Source organism: Ranitomeya variabilis, chromosome 3 (assembly GCF_051348905.1).
Source record: "Ranitomeya variabilis isolate aRanVar5 chromosome 3, aRanVar5.hap1, whole genome shotgun sequence".
Lineage (NCBI taxonomy): Eukaryota > Metazoa > Chordata > Amphibia > Anura > Dendrobatidae > Ranitomeya > Ranitomeya variabilis.
Window position 1 is genome coordinate 598,659,896 of NC_135234.1, and position 18,869 is coordinate 598,678,764.

Here is an 18,869-nt window from a genome sequence, read left to right on the forward strand (position 1 = left end):
GGAGAGGACCCTGTCCTTACGGACTAACATTCTACGGGAGATGTCACCATAAGATGCCACCATTACACTTTTCCATTTTTATTTAAAAATAATAAACACAGTTATACTCACCTAACACCTAATTCCACTGAATCCCTCTTCTCCTGTAATGAAATAAAAATAAACAACACCAGTATCCCTCATCTGTCATTCTGTCCCATGCCATAATCGATGTCTGGGGATTAATAGTTTTCAACCTGGATGGTGCCAAAAAGTGACCATCCAGGCTTAGAACCACTAGTTAATGAGCTAAGCCTCAGTGACTAGCAGTGACGTCATTGAGGTTACTGCAGGTCATTGAGGCTGTGGTGACCTCAGCACCATGGAAAAAAGTCAGTGATGAGGTCACCACAGTTCAAGCTCAGTGACTTCACCACAGATCACAGAGTGTAATAGTCCCAAAAGCCACCGCCACATTGTGTTAGGTGAAATGTCAAGCTTGTATTGACGTTGTCAACTGTTATCTGGGTTGTACATCAGGATGTTTTTTGGATCCGTTTATAAACCCTACAGCAGATATTGAATTTGCTACTTAATTATATGGGTGTCTGTTTACATGTAAATCTATCGTATAGACTTTTAAGTGGTAAATTATCTATTTGATCTGGTTTAGCACATACATTAAGTTTATATCTTTTTGCTGATCCAATAACCATTGAATCAGTCCTGTGATATCATGCTCTAATATATTGTATTGTCTTTTGTTGGATATTAGGAGGCTGGGCACATGATTTCTAATTGCTTCTAAAATAATTTCTTGTGTGTGGTTTTATATGTACCAAAAAAGTTTTGACATTTTGTACGGTGATCCCTGGTTTATGACATGTTTCTTTTCTCCATATGGTTTCAAAATTGCAGAAAAAAGTGCAATTCTTCAATTATTTTTTATCATGTTCACTATACGGAAAAACTGACCTGGCATTATGATTCTCTAGGTCAGTATGATTCCTTACCCAAAGAAAAACACTGAACCTGTGGTCATAAAAAGAGTCAGAAAAAGGATCTCAAAATTAAAACAACTTTTATTAACATACATTTGTTATATGGTGGCATTGTGGAAAACTGGTGCCCACATAATAAAAATGTCAAAGATTGTTATTCACATGTAAATATAAGGGTGTGTAAATGAGTAGAAACATCACAAACCACATAGTAAAAAGGTACATGCTAAAAATGAAGGGAAGGAAAAAGAAAGCTATGGAGATCAAACTTTGTAAATTAATTAACTGAATAAATGCAGTACACAAGTAATGGCCATAACAGACACAGATAGTACAGGGTTAATGATTATCCTAAGAACTTGAATGGGATGATAGTATTTAAAAGGAATGTAATGCAACATCAGAATATAGGAAAAAAGGGGGAATAGAGTGGTACTGTCTGGGTCCACAAGGAGAAAGTATCTGACCAAAATGAGCAAATTGAGTACAGATTGACCACAATTAATTATACAATACACCCCTTCAAATAATGAGACTGTATTTGTGTGAATAAACTGTAAAGTAAATGAAAGTACTGATGCTAAATGTAGTGTCAAAAATATTATATATATGTAGAGTCAATGAAATTAAATGTAGTTTGATCAATCCAGCCAGAATTGACTAAGTATAGCTGTTTTTCAAATGACAGAAAAAATATGAGCAAGGTCAAATAAAATAGCAAAGCAAAGTCTACCTATATGGCTGGAGTCACACAACGCATAAAAAAATCGGTCCGTTTTATACGGCCCAGAATCGCAGAAATGTTCCTCAACAGTGATCCGTATGTCATCCGTATGCAATGCGAGGATGCAATTTTTTCTCAAAACAAATATCCATGTGTTATCCGTATGACATCCGTATGCCGAGATTTTCTCGCCGGCTTGCAAAATGACCATATAATGGATCCATGGCCTCAAATATTCTTTAAAACATATATACAGTCTATATACACTGCTCAAAAAAATAAAGGGAACACTAAAATACCACATCCTAGATATCAGTGAATAAAATATTTATGTTGCAAATCTTTATTCATTACATAGTGGAATGTGTTGAGAACAATAAAACATAAAAATGATCAATGTAAATCAAAATGAATTTTCCATAGAGGTCTGGATTTGGAATGATACTCAAAATCAAAGTGGAAAATCAAATTACAGGCTAATCAAACTTCAGTGAAAATGCCTCAAGACAAGGAAATGATGTTCAGTTGTGTGTGTGACCTCCCTACAACGCCTGAGCATGTTGATAAGGCGGCGGATGGTCTCCTGATGGATCTCCTCCCAGACCTGGATTAAAGCATCCGCCAACTCTTGGACAGTCTGTGGTGCAATGTGACGTTGGTGGATGGTGCGAGACATGATGTCCCAGATGTGTTCAATCGAATTCAGGTGTGGGGAATGGGCGGGCCAGTCCATAGCTTCAATGCCTTCTTCTTGCAGGAACTGATGACACACTCCAGCCACATGAGGTCTGGCATTGTCCTGCATTAGGAGGAACCCAGGGCAAACCGCAATGGCATATGGTCTCACAAGGGGTCTGAGGATCTCATCTCGGTACCTAATGGCAGTCAGGCAAACTCTGGTGAGCACATGGAGGGCTGTGTGGCCCTCCAAATAAATGCCACCCCACACTATTACTGACCCACTTCCAAACCGGTCATGCTGAAGGATTTTGCAGGCAGCAGATCACTCCCCACGGCGTCTCCAGACTCTGTCACGTCTGTCACATGTGCTCAGTGTGAACCTGCATTCATCTGTGAAGAGCACAGGGCGCCAATGATGAATTTGCCAATCCTGGTGTTCTGTGGCAAATGCCAAGCGTCCTGCACAGTGTTGGCCTGTGAGCACAACCCCATCTGTGGATGTCGGGCACTGAGACTATCCTCATGGAGTCGGTTTCTAACCATTTGTGCAGACACATGCACATTTGTGGCGTGCTGGAGGTCATTTTGCAGGGCTCTGGCAGTGCTCCTCCTGTTTCTCCTTGCTCAAAGGCTGAAGTAGCGGTCCTGCTGCTGGGTTGTTTACCTACTACGGCCCCCTCCACGTCTCCTGGTGTACTGGCCTGTCTCCTGGTAGCACCTCCAGCCTCTGGACACTACGCTTACAGACACAGCAAACCTTCATGCCACAGCTCACATGTGCCATTCTGGATGATCTGCACTACCTGAGCCACTTGTGTGTGTTGTAGAGTCCGTCTCATGCTACCACGAGTGTTAAAGCACAACCAACATTCAAAATTGACCAAAACATCAGCCAGAAAGCATTGGTACTGAGAAGTGGTCTGTGCTCCCCACCTGCAGAACCACTCCTTTATTGAGTGTGTCTTGATAATAGCCAAGAATTTCCATCTGTTGTCTATTCCATTTGCACAACAGCATGTGAAATTGCTTGTCAAACAGTGTTGCTTCATAAGTAGACAGTTTGATTTCACAGAAGTTTGATTTCACAACAAGTGGAACACAATTGTGAAGTTGAATGAAATTTATTGGTTATTTTACATTTTTTTGGAAATTCAAATACTGAATTGTGGGGCGTGCAATATTATTTGGCCCCTTTACTTTCAGTGCAGCAAACTTACTCCAGAAGTTCATTGTGGATCTCTGAATGATCCAATGTTGTCCTTAATGCCTTTTGATGATAAATATATTCCACCTGTGTGTAATCAAGTCTCCGTATAAATGCACCTGCTCTGTGATAGTCTCAGTGTTCTGTTTGAAGCACAGAGAGCATCATGAAGACCAAGGAACACAACAGACAGGTCCGTGATACTGTTGTGGAGAAGCTTAAAGCCGATTTGGAAACAAAATGATTTTCAAAACTTTAAAAATCTCAAGGAGCACTGTGCAAATGATCATATTTGATTTGGAAGGAGTATCATACCACTGCAAATCTACCAAGACCAAGCCGTCCCTCTAAACTTTAATCTCAAACAATGAGAAGACTGATCAGTGATGCAGCCAAGAGGCCCATGATCACTCTAGATGAACTGCAGAGATCTACAGCTGAGGTGGGACAGTCTGTCCATAGCACAACAATCAGTCGTACACTGCACAAATCTGGCCTTTATGGAAGAGTGGCAAGAAGAAAGCCATTTCTCAAAGATATCCATAAAAAGTGTTGTTTAAAATTTGCAACAAGCCACCTGGGAGACACACCAAACATGTGGAAGAAGGGGCTCTGGTCAGATGAAACCAAAATCGAACTTTTTGGCAACAATGCCAAGCGATATGTTTGGCGTAAAGACAACATCTCATACCCTGAACACACAATCCTTACTGTCAAATACGGTGGTGGCAGCATAATGGTTTGGGCCTGCTTTTCTCAAGCAGGGACAGGGAAAATGGTTAAAATTAATGGGAAGATTGGTGTAGCCAAATACAGGACCATTCTTGAAGAAAACCTGTTTGAGTCTGCAAAAGACCGGAGACTGGGATGGAGATTTGTCTTCCAACAAGACAATGATCCCAAACATAAAGCAAAATGTACAATGGAACGGTTCACAAATTAACGTATCCAGGTGTTAGAATGGCCAAGTCAAAGTCCAGACCCCAATCCAATCGAGAATCTGTGGAAAGAGCTCAAAACTGCTATTCACAAACGATCTCCATCAAACCTACTGAGCTTGTGATGTTTGCCAAGGAAGAATGGGCAAGAATTTCAGTCTCTCGATGTACAAAACTGATAGAGACATACCCCAAGTGACTTGCAGCTGTAATCGTAGCAAAAGGTGACGCAACAAAGTATTAAGTTAAAGGGGACGAATAATATTGCACGCCCCAATAATATTGTACACTGCACTGAATTGCCGGCTTTTCTATAGGACACCGGTGAAAAATTCTCACAAGTCACACTGATGGTCCGTGTGGTGTGCGAGTTTTTCTCGCACTCATAGACTTTCATTGGCGAGTCTCGACCAATATACGGTGCAAATCGCAGCATGCTGTGATTTCTCTCGCATGTATAATACGGCTGAGAAAACAACAGATGATAGGAGCTGCCCCATAGATTAATATTGGTCCAAGTGCTATGTGATTTTTATGGCACAGCACTCGTCCATATTTCTCTCTAGTGTGACTCCTTACTGCATTTTATTGCTATGTTGCAGCAGCTAAAAAAACATAATTCTGGCATTTTTTTCTTGTTACATTGTTTATTGATTACATTAATTTGTTTGTTTTATACTTTGATAGACTGGCCTTTTACAGATTTTACCAAATATGTTTATTTGTTTTGGTGTTTTAATTTTTTTTATTTTCAATGGGGCAAAAGTGGGGTGATTTTAACTTTTGTATTTTTTTTATTTTTTTAAATTTTTACAAACTTCTTTAAACTTTTTACTGTTTTGCATAATGCCATTGGGACATGAAGCTGTGCTCGTCTGATTGCTTGTACTATTGTAAGGAAGTCAACGAGGCAGCGAGAACCTGCATGCTGGGTCCAGAACTAGAGAGGCTGCATACACTGTTCCCAGGGGGTAGCCTGAGTGAGGCAGACCTCCCCCTGTTGCCTGGTGGAGGCTCTAGAGAGGAGGAGCTTCCTGCTGTGAGAGGGGGCAGAAGAAAAGAGGAAAAAAGCATGCAAAGCAGGGCAGTGTGGGGCCACCACAGAGCAGTGAGGAGCATGCTCTGCTTCCCTCCTCCAGAGAGTGCTGCTCAAGCCTGAAGGATGGGGACTGCTGCATTGAGGGGTGTAGTGTGCCCGGCGCAACCTGGAGAGTGAGAGCTGTGCAGAGCAGAGCCATGCAGACCAGAGCCGGGCAGATCAGAACCAGGCAGAGCGGAGCCATGTATGCAGAAAAGAGATGAGCCGGGTGTTGCAGCAGCCACAGAGAGCAGTGCTCCGGCCAGGAGCACCAGCACCAAGCAGATCAGCGTCGCCTGCTGTCAACAAGAGGGAGAGCGGGATGTACGGTGTGTGTCCAATGACCACCAGAGAGAATCAGGTGCCATACACTATGTGACTTTGAGTACCGCACCTGCGCTGCCCCAAGAGAGCCGAGGTGGAAAAGCTAAGTGGACAGTCTGATGCAGTACTAGTGGTGACTGCAGAGCACTTCTTGAGCGCAGGCTGACTTGACTGGGCTACTGTAAGTGGACGACAGGCTGCCAGTTTCCCGCTAACCTCCACGCCAGGAGGTGACTCTGAGTTGAGACCAGTGACTGTAACGTGTGCACAGCACAGTGAGAAGCAGGTGATTAGGCCAGAGCCTCTTAGCCAGGTACCTGTGAACACCGCAGAGCAAGGCTTCATTCCGGCGGTACTTCATACTGGACTGAGCACAGCGTTTGGCTTTCGTGAAAGCAGGAGCACTCCGCATTCTTCAAAGACCCATCACCCGCTCCGTGGATTGGAACCCCGCCCTCTACAGACACATCTACGACTTCAGGTGCCGTTGTTGTCGATGCCATCATTAGGAACTGAGACGCTGCAATCAAAAAAACTACAGACTGATGAGTTTATTTGCCTTTGTTTCTTCCTATTGAACTACCGTTCGTCCCTGCCCTGTTCCTTCCTAGCTCCCAGTTCTGCCCTTCTCCCTTGCACACCTTCTGAGTCCCTAAACTCCCTGTGAGGAGAATACTTGTTGTTAATAAACCTGTTAACTCTTGATCTGCCTCCTGTCAGTGAAGATATCTCATGTTCTTGCAATTTCTACACTATACATAGCAGTCCATCAGCAAAATAGAATATAGTGAAAATAATGATCTCCTATGAATGCCAGCCTCTGGACTTCACAGGAGATTTGTCAGCACAAGCATGGCATTCTTCAGCAGAAACTCGGCTGTCATGGCAAACCATTGGCTTCCCAAGTACACTTCACAAGTGCGATAATGGATGGAAGCATACACTTCCCTTTGGGTGTTAAATGCAGCTGTCACAGATTGACAGCAGCATTTAGCAGGTTAACATCTGCGGGCAGAGCCATCGTCTGCTGGAAAAGATGCGGGCTTGGCGTGCAAGTCAGCATCAAAGTAAAAGACATGACATGAAACTTAAATTTGCTTCATATGGCGTCAAGGAGTTAATATTCTTTGCTTTTTTTGGGCAAGTTCAGGTGAAGGACATAAAAATGAGGTGTATATGTAAATTTATCTAGAATCTCAGGTTTTATAGTCTCTATTGTAATATTACAATATGACCTGTTTGCACCTTATCACAGCTTCCTTTAACATGACTCAAGTGACTATATATGTATGTCAGTTGGAATGATGTGAGTCAGCAAGCTTACAGCAGATATCAAATATTAAAGGATTTTATTGTAACAATAAAAAAGACATGACTACAAAATAGTTTTTTTAAACAAATTACTATCCATCTGTTATTTTAGCATGATGTTGTCACAGATATAAAACAAACAAATAGATCAATTAAATTAGTACTAAGGAAACTGGAGTACATAAAAGACAAAAGTATAGAGCAGTGTTTACGAATACAATTTTATAAGGATTAGAAATGCCTTGAAATATTTCATAATACCCCTGACTATCCATTCTAACATCTGGTAACACAAAAACTTTGTTAACAGAAGTGCACGCTTCTAATCAAGAAAGTAATCAAAGTCTTAGAACAGAAAAGTCTGAAATAAAAAGTTTAGAGAAATCCTTACTGTAAATGTTATGTGTGTGATGAATCTTTGCAATATAAAGGACAATTTGCTATCTCTTCTTTGTAATCTGTTCTCACAACATATATTTCTAGGTGAAGAGTATTAACCCCTTAACGACCGCCGATACGCCTTTTAACGGCGGCCGCTAAGGGTACTTAAACCACAGTGCCGTTAATTAACGGCGCTGTGGAAAAAATGAATAGCGCCCCCCAGAGTCGGATTTTCTCTGGGGTCTCGGTTGCCGAGGGTAGCCGAGACCCCAGAGAACATGATTCGGGGGGTTTTTTCCGACCCCCGAGTTGCGATCGCCGGTAATTAACCGTTTACCGGCGGTCGCAACAAAAAACAAAACGCGATTTGCCATTTAATTTCTCTGTCCTCCGATGTGATCGCACATCGGAGGACAGAGAAATAGGGTCCCCGATCGCCCCCAATAGCCCCCCCAATACTCAACTATCTCCCCCGGTGCTCCTCGTGGCTCCCGATGGGCGCCGCCATCTTTTTTCCGGGGAAAAAATGGCGGGCGCATGCGCAGTGCGCCCGCCGCCCGGCACCCGGAAGATCTTTGGGGTTTTGGCTGCCGGGGGTAGCCGAGACCCCAAAGAACATGATCGGGGTCGATTATTACCGACACCTGTTTTGCGATTGCCGGTAATTTTTACGGGCGACCGCAAAAAAAAAAAAGCGATCTGTCATTCTCTGTCCTCTGATGTGATCGCACATTAGAGGACAGAAATAGGGGGATTCGGGGACCCTATCATACTTACCCGGTGTCCCTGGGTCCTCCTGCATCTCCTCATGCCGGCCGGCTTCTTCCTCGGGAAAGAAAATGGTGGGCGCATGCGCAGTGCGCCTGCCATCTGCCGGCCGGCAGGAGAGACGAGTTGGGGCTAAAATTAGGGTTAGGGTTAGGGTTAGGGCTAGGGTTAGGGCTAGGGTTGGGGCTAAATTTAGGGTTAGGGTTGGGACTAAATTTAGGGTTAGGGCTAGGGTTAGGGTTAGGGTTAGGCTACTTTCATACTAGCATTTTTTGGCTTCCGTCGCAATGCATCGTTGGAGAAAAAAAGCATCCTGCAAAAGTGCTTGCAGGATGCATTTTTTCTCCATTGACTTGCATTAGCGATGCATTGCGACGGATTGCCACACGTCGCATCCGTCGTGCGACGGATGCGTCGTGCTTTGGCGGACCTTCGGCACAAAAAAACGCTACATGTAACTTTTTTTGTGCGACGTGTCCGCCATTTCCGACCGCGCATGCGCGGCCGGAACTCCACCCTTGCCTCCCCGCACCTCACAATGGGGCAGCGGATGCATTGAAAAAACAGCATCTGCTGCACCCGTTGTGCGGCGCTTACAACGCTAGCGTCGGTATGTCGGCCCGACACACTGCGATGGGCCGAGTACGATGCTAGTGTGAAAGTAGCCTTAGGCTTCTTTCACACTTGCGTCGGTACGGGGCGGTCGCAATGCGTCGGCCCGACGTACCGACGCACGTTGTGAAAATTGTGCACAACGTGGGCAGCGGATGCAGTTTTTCAGCGCATCCGCTGCCCAGTCTATGTCCTGGGGAGGAGGGGGCAGAGGTATGGCCACGCATGCGTGGAAATGGCGGACGCGACGTACAAAAAAAAGGTTACATTGAACTTTTTTTGTGATGACGGTCCGCCAAAACACAACGGATCCAGTGCACGATGGACGCGACGTGTGGCCATCTGTCGGTAATACAAGTCTATGAGCAAAAAAGGCATCCTGTGGGCACATTTGCAGGATCCGTTTTTTGTCCAAAACGACGGATTGCGACGGATGCCACATGACGCAAGTGTGAAAGTAGCCTTAGGGCTAGGGTTAGGGTCGGGGCTAAAGTTAGGGCTAGGGTTAAGGTTAAATTTAGGGGTAGGGTTGGGGCTAAATTTAGGGTTAGGGTTAAGGCTAAAGTTAGAGTTAGGGCTAAGGTTGGGGCTAAAATTAGGGTTAGGGTTGGGGCTAAAGTTATGGTTAGGGTTGGGGCTAAAGTTAGGGTTAGGGTTGGGGCTAAAGTTAGGGTTAGGGTTGGGATTAGGGTTAGGGTTTGGATTAGGGTTGGTATTAGGTTTACGTTTGGGATTAGGGTTGGGATTAGGGTTACGTTTGGGATTAGGGTTGGGATTAGGGATAGGGTTGGGATTAGGGTTAAGGTTAGGGTTGGGATTAGGGTTAGGGGTGTATTGGGATTAGGGTTAGGTATGAGGTTAGGGTTGAGATTAGGGTTAGGGGTGTGTTGGATTTAGGGTTTTGATTAGGGTTATGGTTAGGGTTGAGATTAGGGCTGTTTTGGGGTTAGGGTTGTGATTATCGTTAGGGTTGTGATTAGGATTATGGATCGGGTTGAGATTAGGGTTAGGGGTGTGTTGGAGTTAGGGTTGGAGTTAGAATTGGGGGGTTTCCACTGTTTAGGTACATCAGGGGGTCTCCAAACACGACAGCCAATTTTGCGCTAAAAAAGTCAAATGGTGCTCCCTCCCTTCTGAGCTCTGCTGTGCGCCCAAACAGTGGTTTACCCCCACATATTGGGTACCAGCATACTCAGGACAAATTGGACAACAACTTTTGGGGTCCAATTTCTCTTGTTACCCTTGTGAAAATAAAAATTTGGGGGCTAAAAATCTTCTTTGTGGGAATTTTTTTTTTTTTTTAATTTTCACTACTCTGCATTATAAACTTCTGTGAAGCACTTGAGCATTCAAAGTTCTCACCACATATCTAGATAAGTTCGTTAGGGGGTCAAGTTTCCAAAATTTGGTCACTTGTGGGGGGTTTCTACTGTTTAGGTACATCAGGGGCTCTGCAAACGCAACATAACACCCACAGACAATTCTATCAAAGTCTGAATTCCAAAATGGTGCTCCTTCTCTTCCGAGCTCTGCCGTGTGCCAAAACAGTGGTTTACCACCACATATGGGGTACCAGCATACTCAGGACAAATTGGAGAACAAACATTGGATCTAATTTCTCTTGTTACCCTTGTGAAAATAAAAACTTGGGGGCTAAAAAATCTTTTTTGTGGAAAAAAAAATATTTTCTATTTTCACTACTCTGCATTATAAACTTCTGTGAAGCACTTGGGCATTCAAAGTTCTCACCACATATCTAGATAAGTTCCTTGGGAGGTCTAGTTTCCAAAATGGGGTCACTTGTGGGGGGTTTCTACTGTTTAGGTACATCAGTGGCTCTGCAAACGCAACATAACGCCCGCAGACCATTCATTCAAAGCCTGCATTCCAAAATGGCGCTCCTTCCCTTCCGAGCTCTGCCGTGCACCCAAACAGTGGTTTACCCCCACATATTGGGTACCAGCATACTCAGGACAAATTGTACAATAACTTTTGTGGTCCAATTTCTCTTGTTACCCTTGTGAAAATAAAAACTTGGGGCTAAAAAATCTTTTTTGTAAAAAAAAAAATATATATATATTTTCACGACTCTGCATTATAAACTTCTGTGAAGCACTTGGGCATTCAAAGTTCTCACTACACATCTAGATAGATGGGGGTCTAGTTTCCAAAATGGGGTCACTTTGGGGGGTTTCTACTGTTTAGGCACATCAGGGGCTCTCCAAACGGGACATGGCGTCCGATCTCAATTCCAGTCAATTTTGCATTGAAAAGTCAAATGGCGCTCCTTTTGCTTCCGAGCTCAGCCATGCGCCCAAACTGTGGTTTACCCCCACATATGGGGTGTCGGCGTACTCAGGACAAATTGTACAACAACTGTTGGGGTCCATTTTCTTCTGTTAGCCTTGGTAAAATAAAAATTTGGAGGCAAAAGTTCATTTTTGTAGAAAAAATGTGATTTTTTTATTTTCACGGCTCTACGTTATAAACTTCTGTGAAGCACCTGGGGGTTTAAAGTGCTCACCACACATCTAGATAAGTTCCTTAAGGGGTCTAGTTTCCAAAATGGTGTCATTTGTGGGGGGTTTCCACTGTTTAGGCACATCAGGGGCTCTCCAAACAAGACATGGCGTCAGATCTCAATTCCAGCCAATTCTACATTGAAAAATTAAAACGACACTCCTTCTCTTCCATGCTCTGCGGTGCGCCCAAACAGTGGTTTACCCCCACATACGGGGTATCGGCGTACTAAGGAGAAATTGCACAACAACTTTTGTGGTCTAATTTCTCCTGTTACCCTTGTAAAAATAAAAATTTGGGGGCAAAAATATCATTTTTGTAGAAAAAATTTGATTTTTTATTTTCATGGCTCTACGTTATATACTTCTGTGAAGCACTTGGGGGTTCAAAGTGCTCACCACACATCTAGATAAGTTCCTTAAGGGGTCTAGTTTCCAAAATGGTATCACTTGTGGGGGGTTTCCACTGTTTAGGCACACCAGGGGCTCTCCAAACGCGACATGGCATCCGATCTCAATTCCAGCCAATTCTGCATTGAAAAAGTCAAACGGTGCTCCTTCACTTCCAAGCTCTGCGGTGCGCCCAAACAGTGGTTTACCTCCACATATGGGGTATCGACGTACTCAGGAGAAATTGCAAAACAACTTTTGTGGTCTAATTTCTCCTGTTACCCTTGTGAAAATAAGAATTTGTGGGCGAAAAAATCATTTTTTGTGAAAACAAATGCTATTTTTTATTTTCACGGCTCTACGTTATAAACTTCTGTGAAGCACTTGGGGGTTCAAAGTGCTCACCACACATCTAGATAAGTTTCTTAAGGGGTCTAGTTTCCAAAATGGTGTCACTTGTGGGGGGTTTCCACTGTTTAGGCACATTAGTGGCTCTCCAAACGCGACATGGCGTCCGATCTCAATTCCAGCCAATTCTGCATTGAAATAGTCAAACGGCGCTCCTTCTCTTCCAAGCTCTGTGGTGCGCCCAAACAGTGGTTTACCTTCACATATGGGGTATCGGCGTACTCAGGAGAAATTACACAATAAAATTTGTGGTTAAATTTCTGTTTTTACACTTGTGAAAATAAAACAAATGGTTCTGAAATAAAATGTTTGCAAAAAAAAGTTAAATGTTCATTTTTTTCTTCCACATTGTTTCAGTTCCTGTGAAGTACGTAAAGGGTTAATAAACTTCTTGAATGTGGTTTTTGAGCAGCTTGAGGGGTGCATTTTTTAGAATGGTGTCACACGTGGTTATTTTCTATCATATAGACCCCTCAAAATGACTTCAAATGTGATGTGGTCCCTAAAACAAACATGGTGTTGTAAAAATGAGAAATTGCTGGTCAAATTTGAACCCTAATAACTCCCTAAAAAAAAAAATTGTTGGTTCCAAAATTGTGCTGATGTAAAGTAGACATGTGGGGAATGTTATTTATTAACTATTTTTCGTGACATATCTCTCTGATTTAAGGGCATAAAAATACAAAGTTTGAAAATTGCAAAATTTTAAACATTTTCGCCATATTTCCATTTTTTTCATAAATAATCGCAAGTAATATCAAAGAAATGTTACCACTAACTTGAAGTACAATATGTCATGAAAAAACAATCTCAGAATCAGCGGGATCCGATAAAGCGTCTCAGAGTTATAACCTCTTAAAGTGACAGTGGTCAAAATTGTAAAAATTGGCTCGGTCATTAAGTACCAAATTGGCTCTGTCACTAAGGGGTTAAAAAGGAAACGGCATTCAGCATTTGGGTTTGCTCACATTTGCGTATATAAAATGGCTCAGATTCTCAGCCAGAAAAGTTGATGACTGTCAGGTGAATGTCATGCATATGTCATTCTGTATGCCATGTGAGTGTGCTATTTTTGATTACCTAGCATCCATATGATTTTCATATGCAATGCATTTTTGACATCATATTTTACATATTGCTATACTCTATGCAACTTAAAACTAGTTTACAAACCCAATAAAACAATCTTATATTAAGATATAGATAGATGTAAAGATAGATAGATATATAGACATATAAATAGATATATAGATAGATATTATAGTAAAAACCTGACCTCCTTAGTGTGAACAGGTGCTAGCTGCAATGACTGCATGATATACAGTACAGACCAAAAGTGTGGACACACCTCATTTAAAGATTTTTCTGTATTTTCATGACTATGAAAATTGTACATTTACACTGAAGGCATCAAAACTATGAATTAACACATGTGGAATTATATACTTAACAAAAAACTGTGAAACAACTGAAATTATGTCTTATATTCTAGGTTCTTCAATGTAGCCACCTTTTGCTTTGATGACTGCTTTGCACACTTGGCATTCGCTTGATGAGCTTCAAGAGGTAGTCACCGGGAATGGTTTTCACTTCACAGGTGTGCCCTGTCAGGTTTAATGAGTGGGATTTCTTGCCTTATAAATGGGGTTGGGACCATCAGTTGTGTTGTGCAGAAGTCTGGTAGATACACTGCTGATAGTCCTACTGAATAGACTGTTAGAATTTGTATTATGGCAAGAAAAACACAGCTAAGTAAAGAAAAACGAGTGGCCATCGTTACTTTAAGAAATGAAGGTCAGTCAGTCCGAAAAATTGGGAAAACTTTGAAAGTGTCCCCAAGTATAGTGGCAAAACCCATCAAGCACTACAAAAAAATTGGCTCACATGAGGACCGCCCCAGGAAAGGAAGACCAAGAGTCACCTCTGCTTCTGAGGATAAGTTTATCCGAGTCACCAGCCTCAGAAATCACAGCTCAGATTAGAGACCAGGTGAATGCCACACAGAGTTCTAGCAGCAGACACATCTCTACAACAACTGTTAAGAGGAGACTTTGTGCAGCAGGCCTTCATGGTAAAATAGCTGATAGGAAACCACTGCTAAGGACAGGCAGCAAGCAGAAGAGACTTATGTGGGCTAAAGAACACAAGGAATGGACATTAGACCAGTGGAAATCTGTGCTTTGGTCTGATGAGTCCAAATTTGAGATCTTTGGTTCCAACCACCGTGTCTTTGTGCGAAGCAGAAAATGTGAACGGATGGACTCTACATGCCTGGTTCCCACCGTGAAGCATGGAAGAGGAGGTGTGATGGTGTGGGGGTGCTTTGCTGGTGACAATGTTGAGGATTTTTTCAAAATTGAAGGCATACTGAACCAGCATGGCTATCACATCATCTTGCAGCGACATGCTATTCCGTCCGGTTTGTGTTTAGTTGGACCATCATTTATTTTTCAACAGGACAATGACCCCAAACACACCTCCAGGCTGTGTAAGGGCTATTTGGCCAAGAAGGAGAGTGATGGGGTGCTATGCCAGATGACCTGGCCTCCACAGTCAGCAGACCTGAACCCAATCGAGATGGTTTGGGGTTAGCTGGACTGCAGAGTGAAGGCAAAAGAACCAACAAGTGCTAAGCATCTCTGGGAATTCCTTCAAGATTGTTTGAAGACCGTTCCCAGTGACTACCTCTTGGAGCTCATCAAGAGAATGCCAAGAGTGTGCAAAGCAGTCATCAAAGCAAATGGTGGCTACTTTGAAGAACCTAGAATATAAGACATCAATTCAGTTGTTTCACACTTTTTTGTTAAGTATATAATTCCGCATGTGTTAATTCATAGTTTTGATGCCTTCAGTGTGAATGTGCAATTTTCATAGTCATGAAAATACAGAAAGATCTTTAAATGAGAAGGTGTGTCCAAACTTTTGGTCTGTACTGTATAAAACGTAAACACAGCAGCAATCTGTATGAGCCAAGATTTATGAAAACACTAGAAGCAATAAATCTAAGCTGTATTGATACTCAATAAAATGTACTTAAAAAATGAAGGTTCTTAGAGCATTAATTGGCCAATTCAAGAATGCCCATCAACCACGGCAAGGTCACACTTCTCTGATGGGTCCTATCTTACTGGACATGCCACTTTCACATCCTACTGAACATGCCACTCTCAGGCTAAAATGCCTACAATTAAATGGACAAACATGTATCTCTTGGACTATAAGCCTAAATAGATAGATAGATATTGGATAGATAGATAAATAGATACAGTAGATAGATAGATAGATAGATAGATAGATAGATAGATAGATAGATAGATGTCCTGTATATATATAATTTCACAAGCGCCCTACATATAAAAAATTATAATAAACTCTGTAGTCCACCAAATCCACCGTAGTTCACAAATGGATGAATAAACACATAAAAAGAGAAAGAAAAGCAAGACATTGTCACTGATTCGCCAATTTATTAGAAAAAAATGTTCCTACAAAGCTCCAACATAGTTCAGCGTTTCCCCGAATCCGTCGCTAAAAGCCTATGGAGTATGTATAGGCTTTTTGCAGTCTCCACCCAGGGCTGATGCTGCGCTCCGTGGGACCCGGCGGCTCATAACAGATATCATCAGTAACCATTTCACTTATCAGAGTAGCTGAGTCTCACAGAGGGCAGCATCATTCGAGAACTCTGATGAGGGTTCTAGTCACTGATGTCACCACTGTACATATCTGATGGGTCTTGCAGAGTCCAGCAGGAATCGGAAACTCTGATGAACAGTGGCATCAATACCTGGCCACTGTGAATTGCAATAATGTGGGGGTATGTTTATTCAAATAAAGTGTTTTTTGTGGGTGTGTATTTTAAGTTTTGATTACTAGGTAAGTACTGGGGATGTCTTATAAACACCTCTCCATTGCTAACCCCAGGGCATTATGCCTGCTATGATTTTTGATAAATCTCAGCTGACATCAACCCCAACTATCATTAGCCCCATTGCCACTGCACCAGAGCAATTGTGAACAGCAGGAAAAAGCACCAGAATTGGCACATCCATTGTGATGCACCACTTTTTGGGTGGCTGCGGGATTGCATTTTTAGGCTGGTGAAGTGCCCAATAATCATGGACCTTCCCAATCTTATTATATCAACTCAAGGCTATCTGCTTTACCTTTGCTGGTTATCATAAATATGGGGACCCCACATCATTTTTTAAATTTATTTATTAGGTTAAATACCCTGTAGTGCCACATCAAAGGCATTAAAGAGTGCAAGTTTATTAAATGTAGAGGGCTTTCAAAATTATCTGTCTATTCTATATAGCTATCTGTTCTATGTATCTATATCTATTCTATTATATATACAGTGGGGAAAAAAATTGATACACTGCCAATTTTGTAAGTTTTCCAAACAACAAAGAATGTAGAGGTCTGTAATTTTTCTCGTTGGTAATCTTCAACTCTGAGCAACAGAATCTTAAAATAAAAACAGAAAATCACATTGTATGATTTTTAAATAATTAAATTGCATTTTGCATGAAAAAAGCATTTGATCATCTACCAACCAGCAAGAATTCTGGCCCTGACAGACCTGTTAGTTTTTCTTTAAGTCCTCCTACTCTGGACTCTGTAATAATTACATTTGTTTGAACTCTTTACCTTTATAAAAGACACCTCTCCACACACTCAATCAATCACACTCCAACCTCTTCACCATGGCCAAGATCAAAGACCTGTCCAATGACCCCCAGGTACAAAATTGTAGACCTGCACAAGGTTGGTATGGGCTACAGGACAATAGGCAAGCAGCTTGGTGAGAAGGCAACAACTGTTGCCACAATTATTAGAAAATGGAAGAACCAAAAGATTACTGTCAATCTTTCTCGGTGTGGGGCTCAATGATCTCTCCTTATTGGGTAAGGATGATTCTGAGATATGTCAGGAGTCAGCCCAGAACTACACAGGAGATCCTGGTGAATGTCCAGAAGAGAGCTGGGACCACAGTCTCAAACATTATCACGCATAACACAATATGCTGTAATAGATTAAAATTCTGCAAGGCACGCAAGGTCCCCCTGCTCACACCACCACATGTCCAGGACCATTTGAAGTTTGCCAATGACCATCTGGATAATCCAAAGTAGGCATTGGAGAAGTCATGTGGTCAGCTGAGATCAAAATAGAACTTTTTGGCATGAACTCCACTTGCCATGTTTGGAGGAAGAAGGATGAGTACAACCCCAAGAACACCGTCCCAACCAAGAAGCATGCTGGGGGAAACATATTTTGAGGGTGCTTTTCTGCAAAGGGCACAGGACAACTACACTGTATTTAAGGGAGAATACATGTGGTGAAGTATCACAAGATTTTGTCAAACAACTTTCTTCCTTCAGTAAGAGCATTGAAGATGGATCATGTCTGGGTCTTCCAGCATGACAATGACGCAAAACACACAGCCAGGGCAACTAAGGAATAGCTCCGTAAGAAGCAATTTAAGTCCTGTAGTGGCTTAGCCAGTCTCCAGACCTGAACCCCATAGAAAATCTTTGGATAGAGCTGAAACTAAATGTTGCCCAGCGACAGCCTCAAAACCTGAAAGATCTGGGGAACATCTTTTTGGTGGAGTCGGACAAAATCTCTGCTGCAGTGTGTTCAAACTTGGTCATGACTCATGAACTAAAGGAAACATCTGACCTCCGTAGTTATAAACAAAGGATTATGCACCAAATATTCTGTACAAAGTTCTGTTTTCACAAAGTATCAAAAAGTTATTTAATACAAAAAAACAAATTAATTATTTAAAAATCATGAAATGTGATTTTCTAGTTTCTATTTTCTTTTTTTAGATTCTGTCTCCCACAGTTGAAGTTTACCGACGATAAAAATTACAGACCTTTTCAGCCTTTGTAAGTGGGAAAACTTGCAAATTGGGCGCTATCAAGTACTTATTTTCCCCACTGTATATATATAAACCAGTGAAGATCTTTAAAGTGACAATGTTCCCATGCCTGTTTCCATATAGAGCTCAGGGAGCCAATCTACCTATATATGTATATATATATATATATATATATATATATATATATATATATACTGTATATATAGGTAGATTGGCACCCTGACCTCTATATGGAAACAGACATGGGAACATTGTCACTTTAAAGATCTTCACTGTTTTATTTTTTATGTGGCATAAACCATGGTGAAGTAAGAATAAACATGCCCCTTTGAGCAAAAAGAGGAAAACAAAATAAAGTGGTAGCACAAAGCACATTCCTTGTGGTAGCAGGGATCCTCACGCTCAGGGTGAGCAAAAACACATGGTTCAGGTTAGAACACACATGAACATTTCTCCGGAGTTAACCTATCCAGACACACTGAACACCGAATGCCTCAAATCACTGAAGCTAACAGCCTCAGTGAAACGTATCTCCCCTCCAGCACTTTGGCAGTGACTTTTTCATATATTCCCCACTGTCCAAAGCCTGCATTGCCACCTAGTGTCGCTGGCCTATGCTCCACATGGTAGCTGTATTCCGTTAGCACCAGAAACCAAC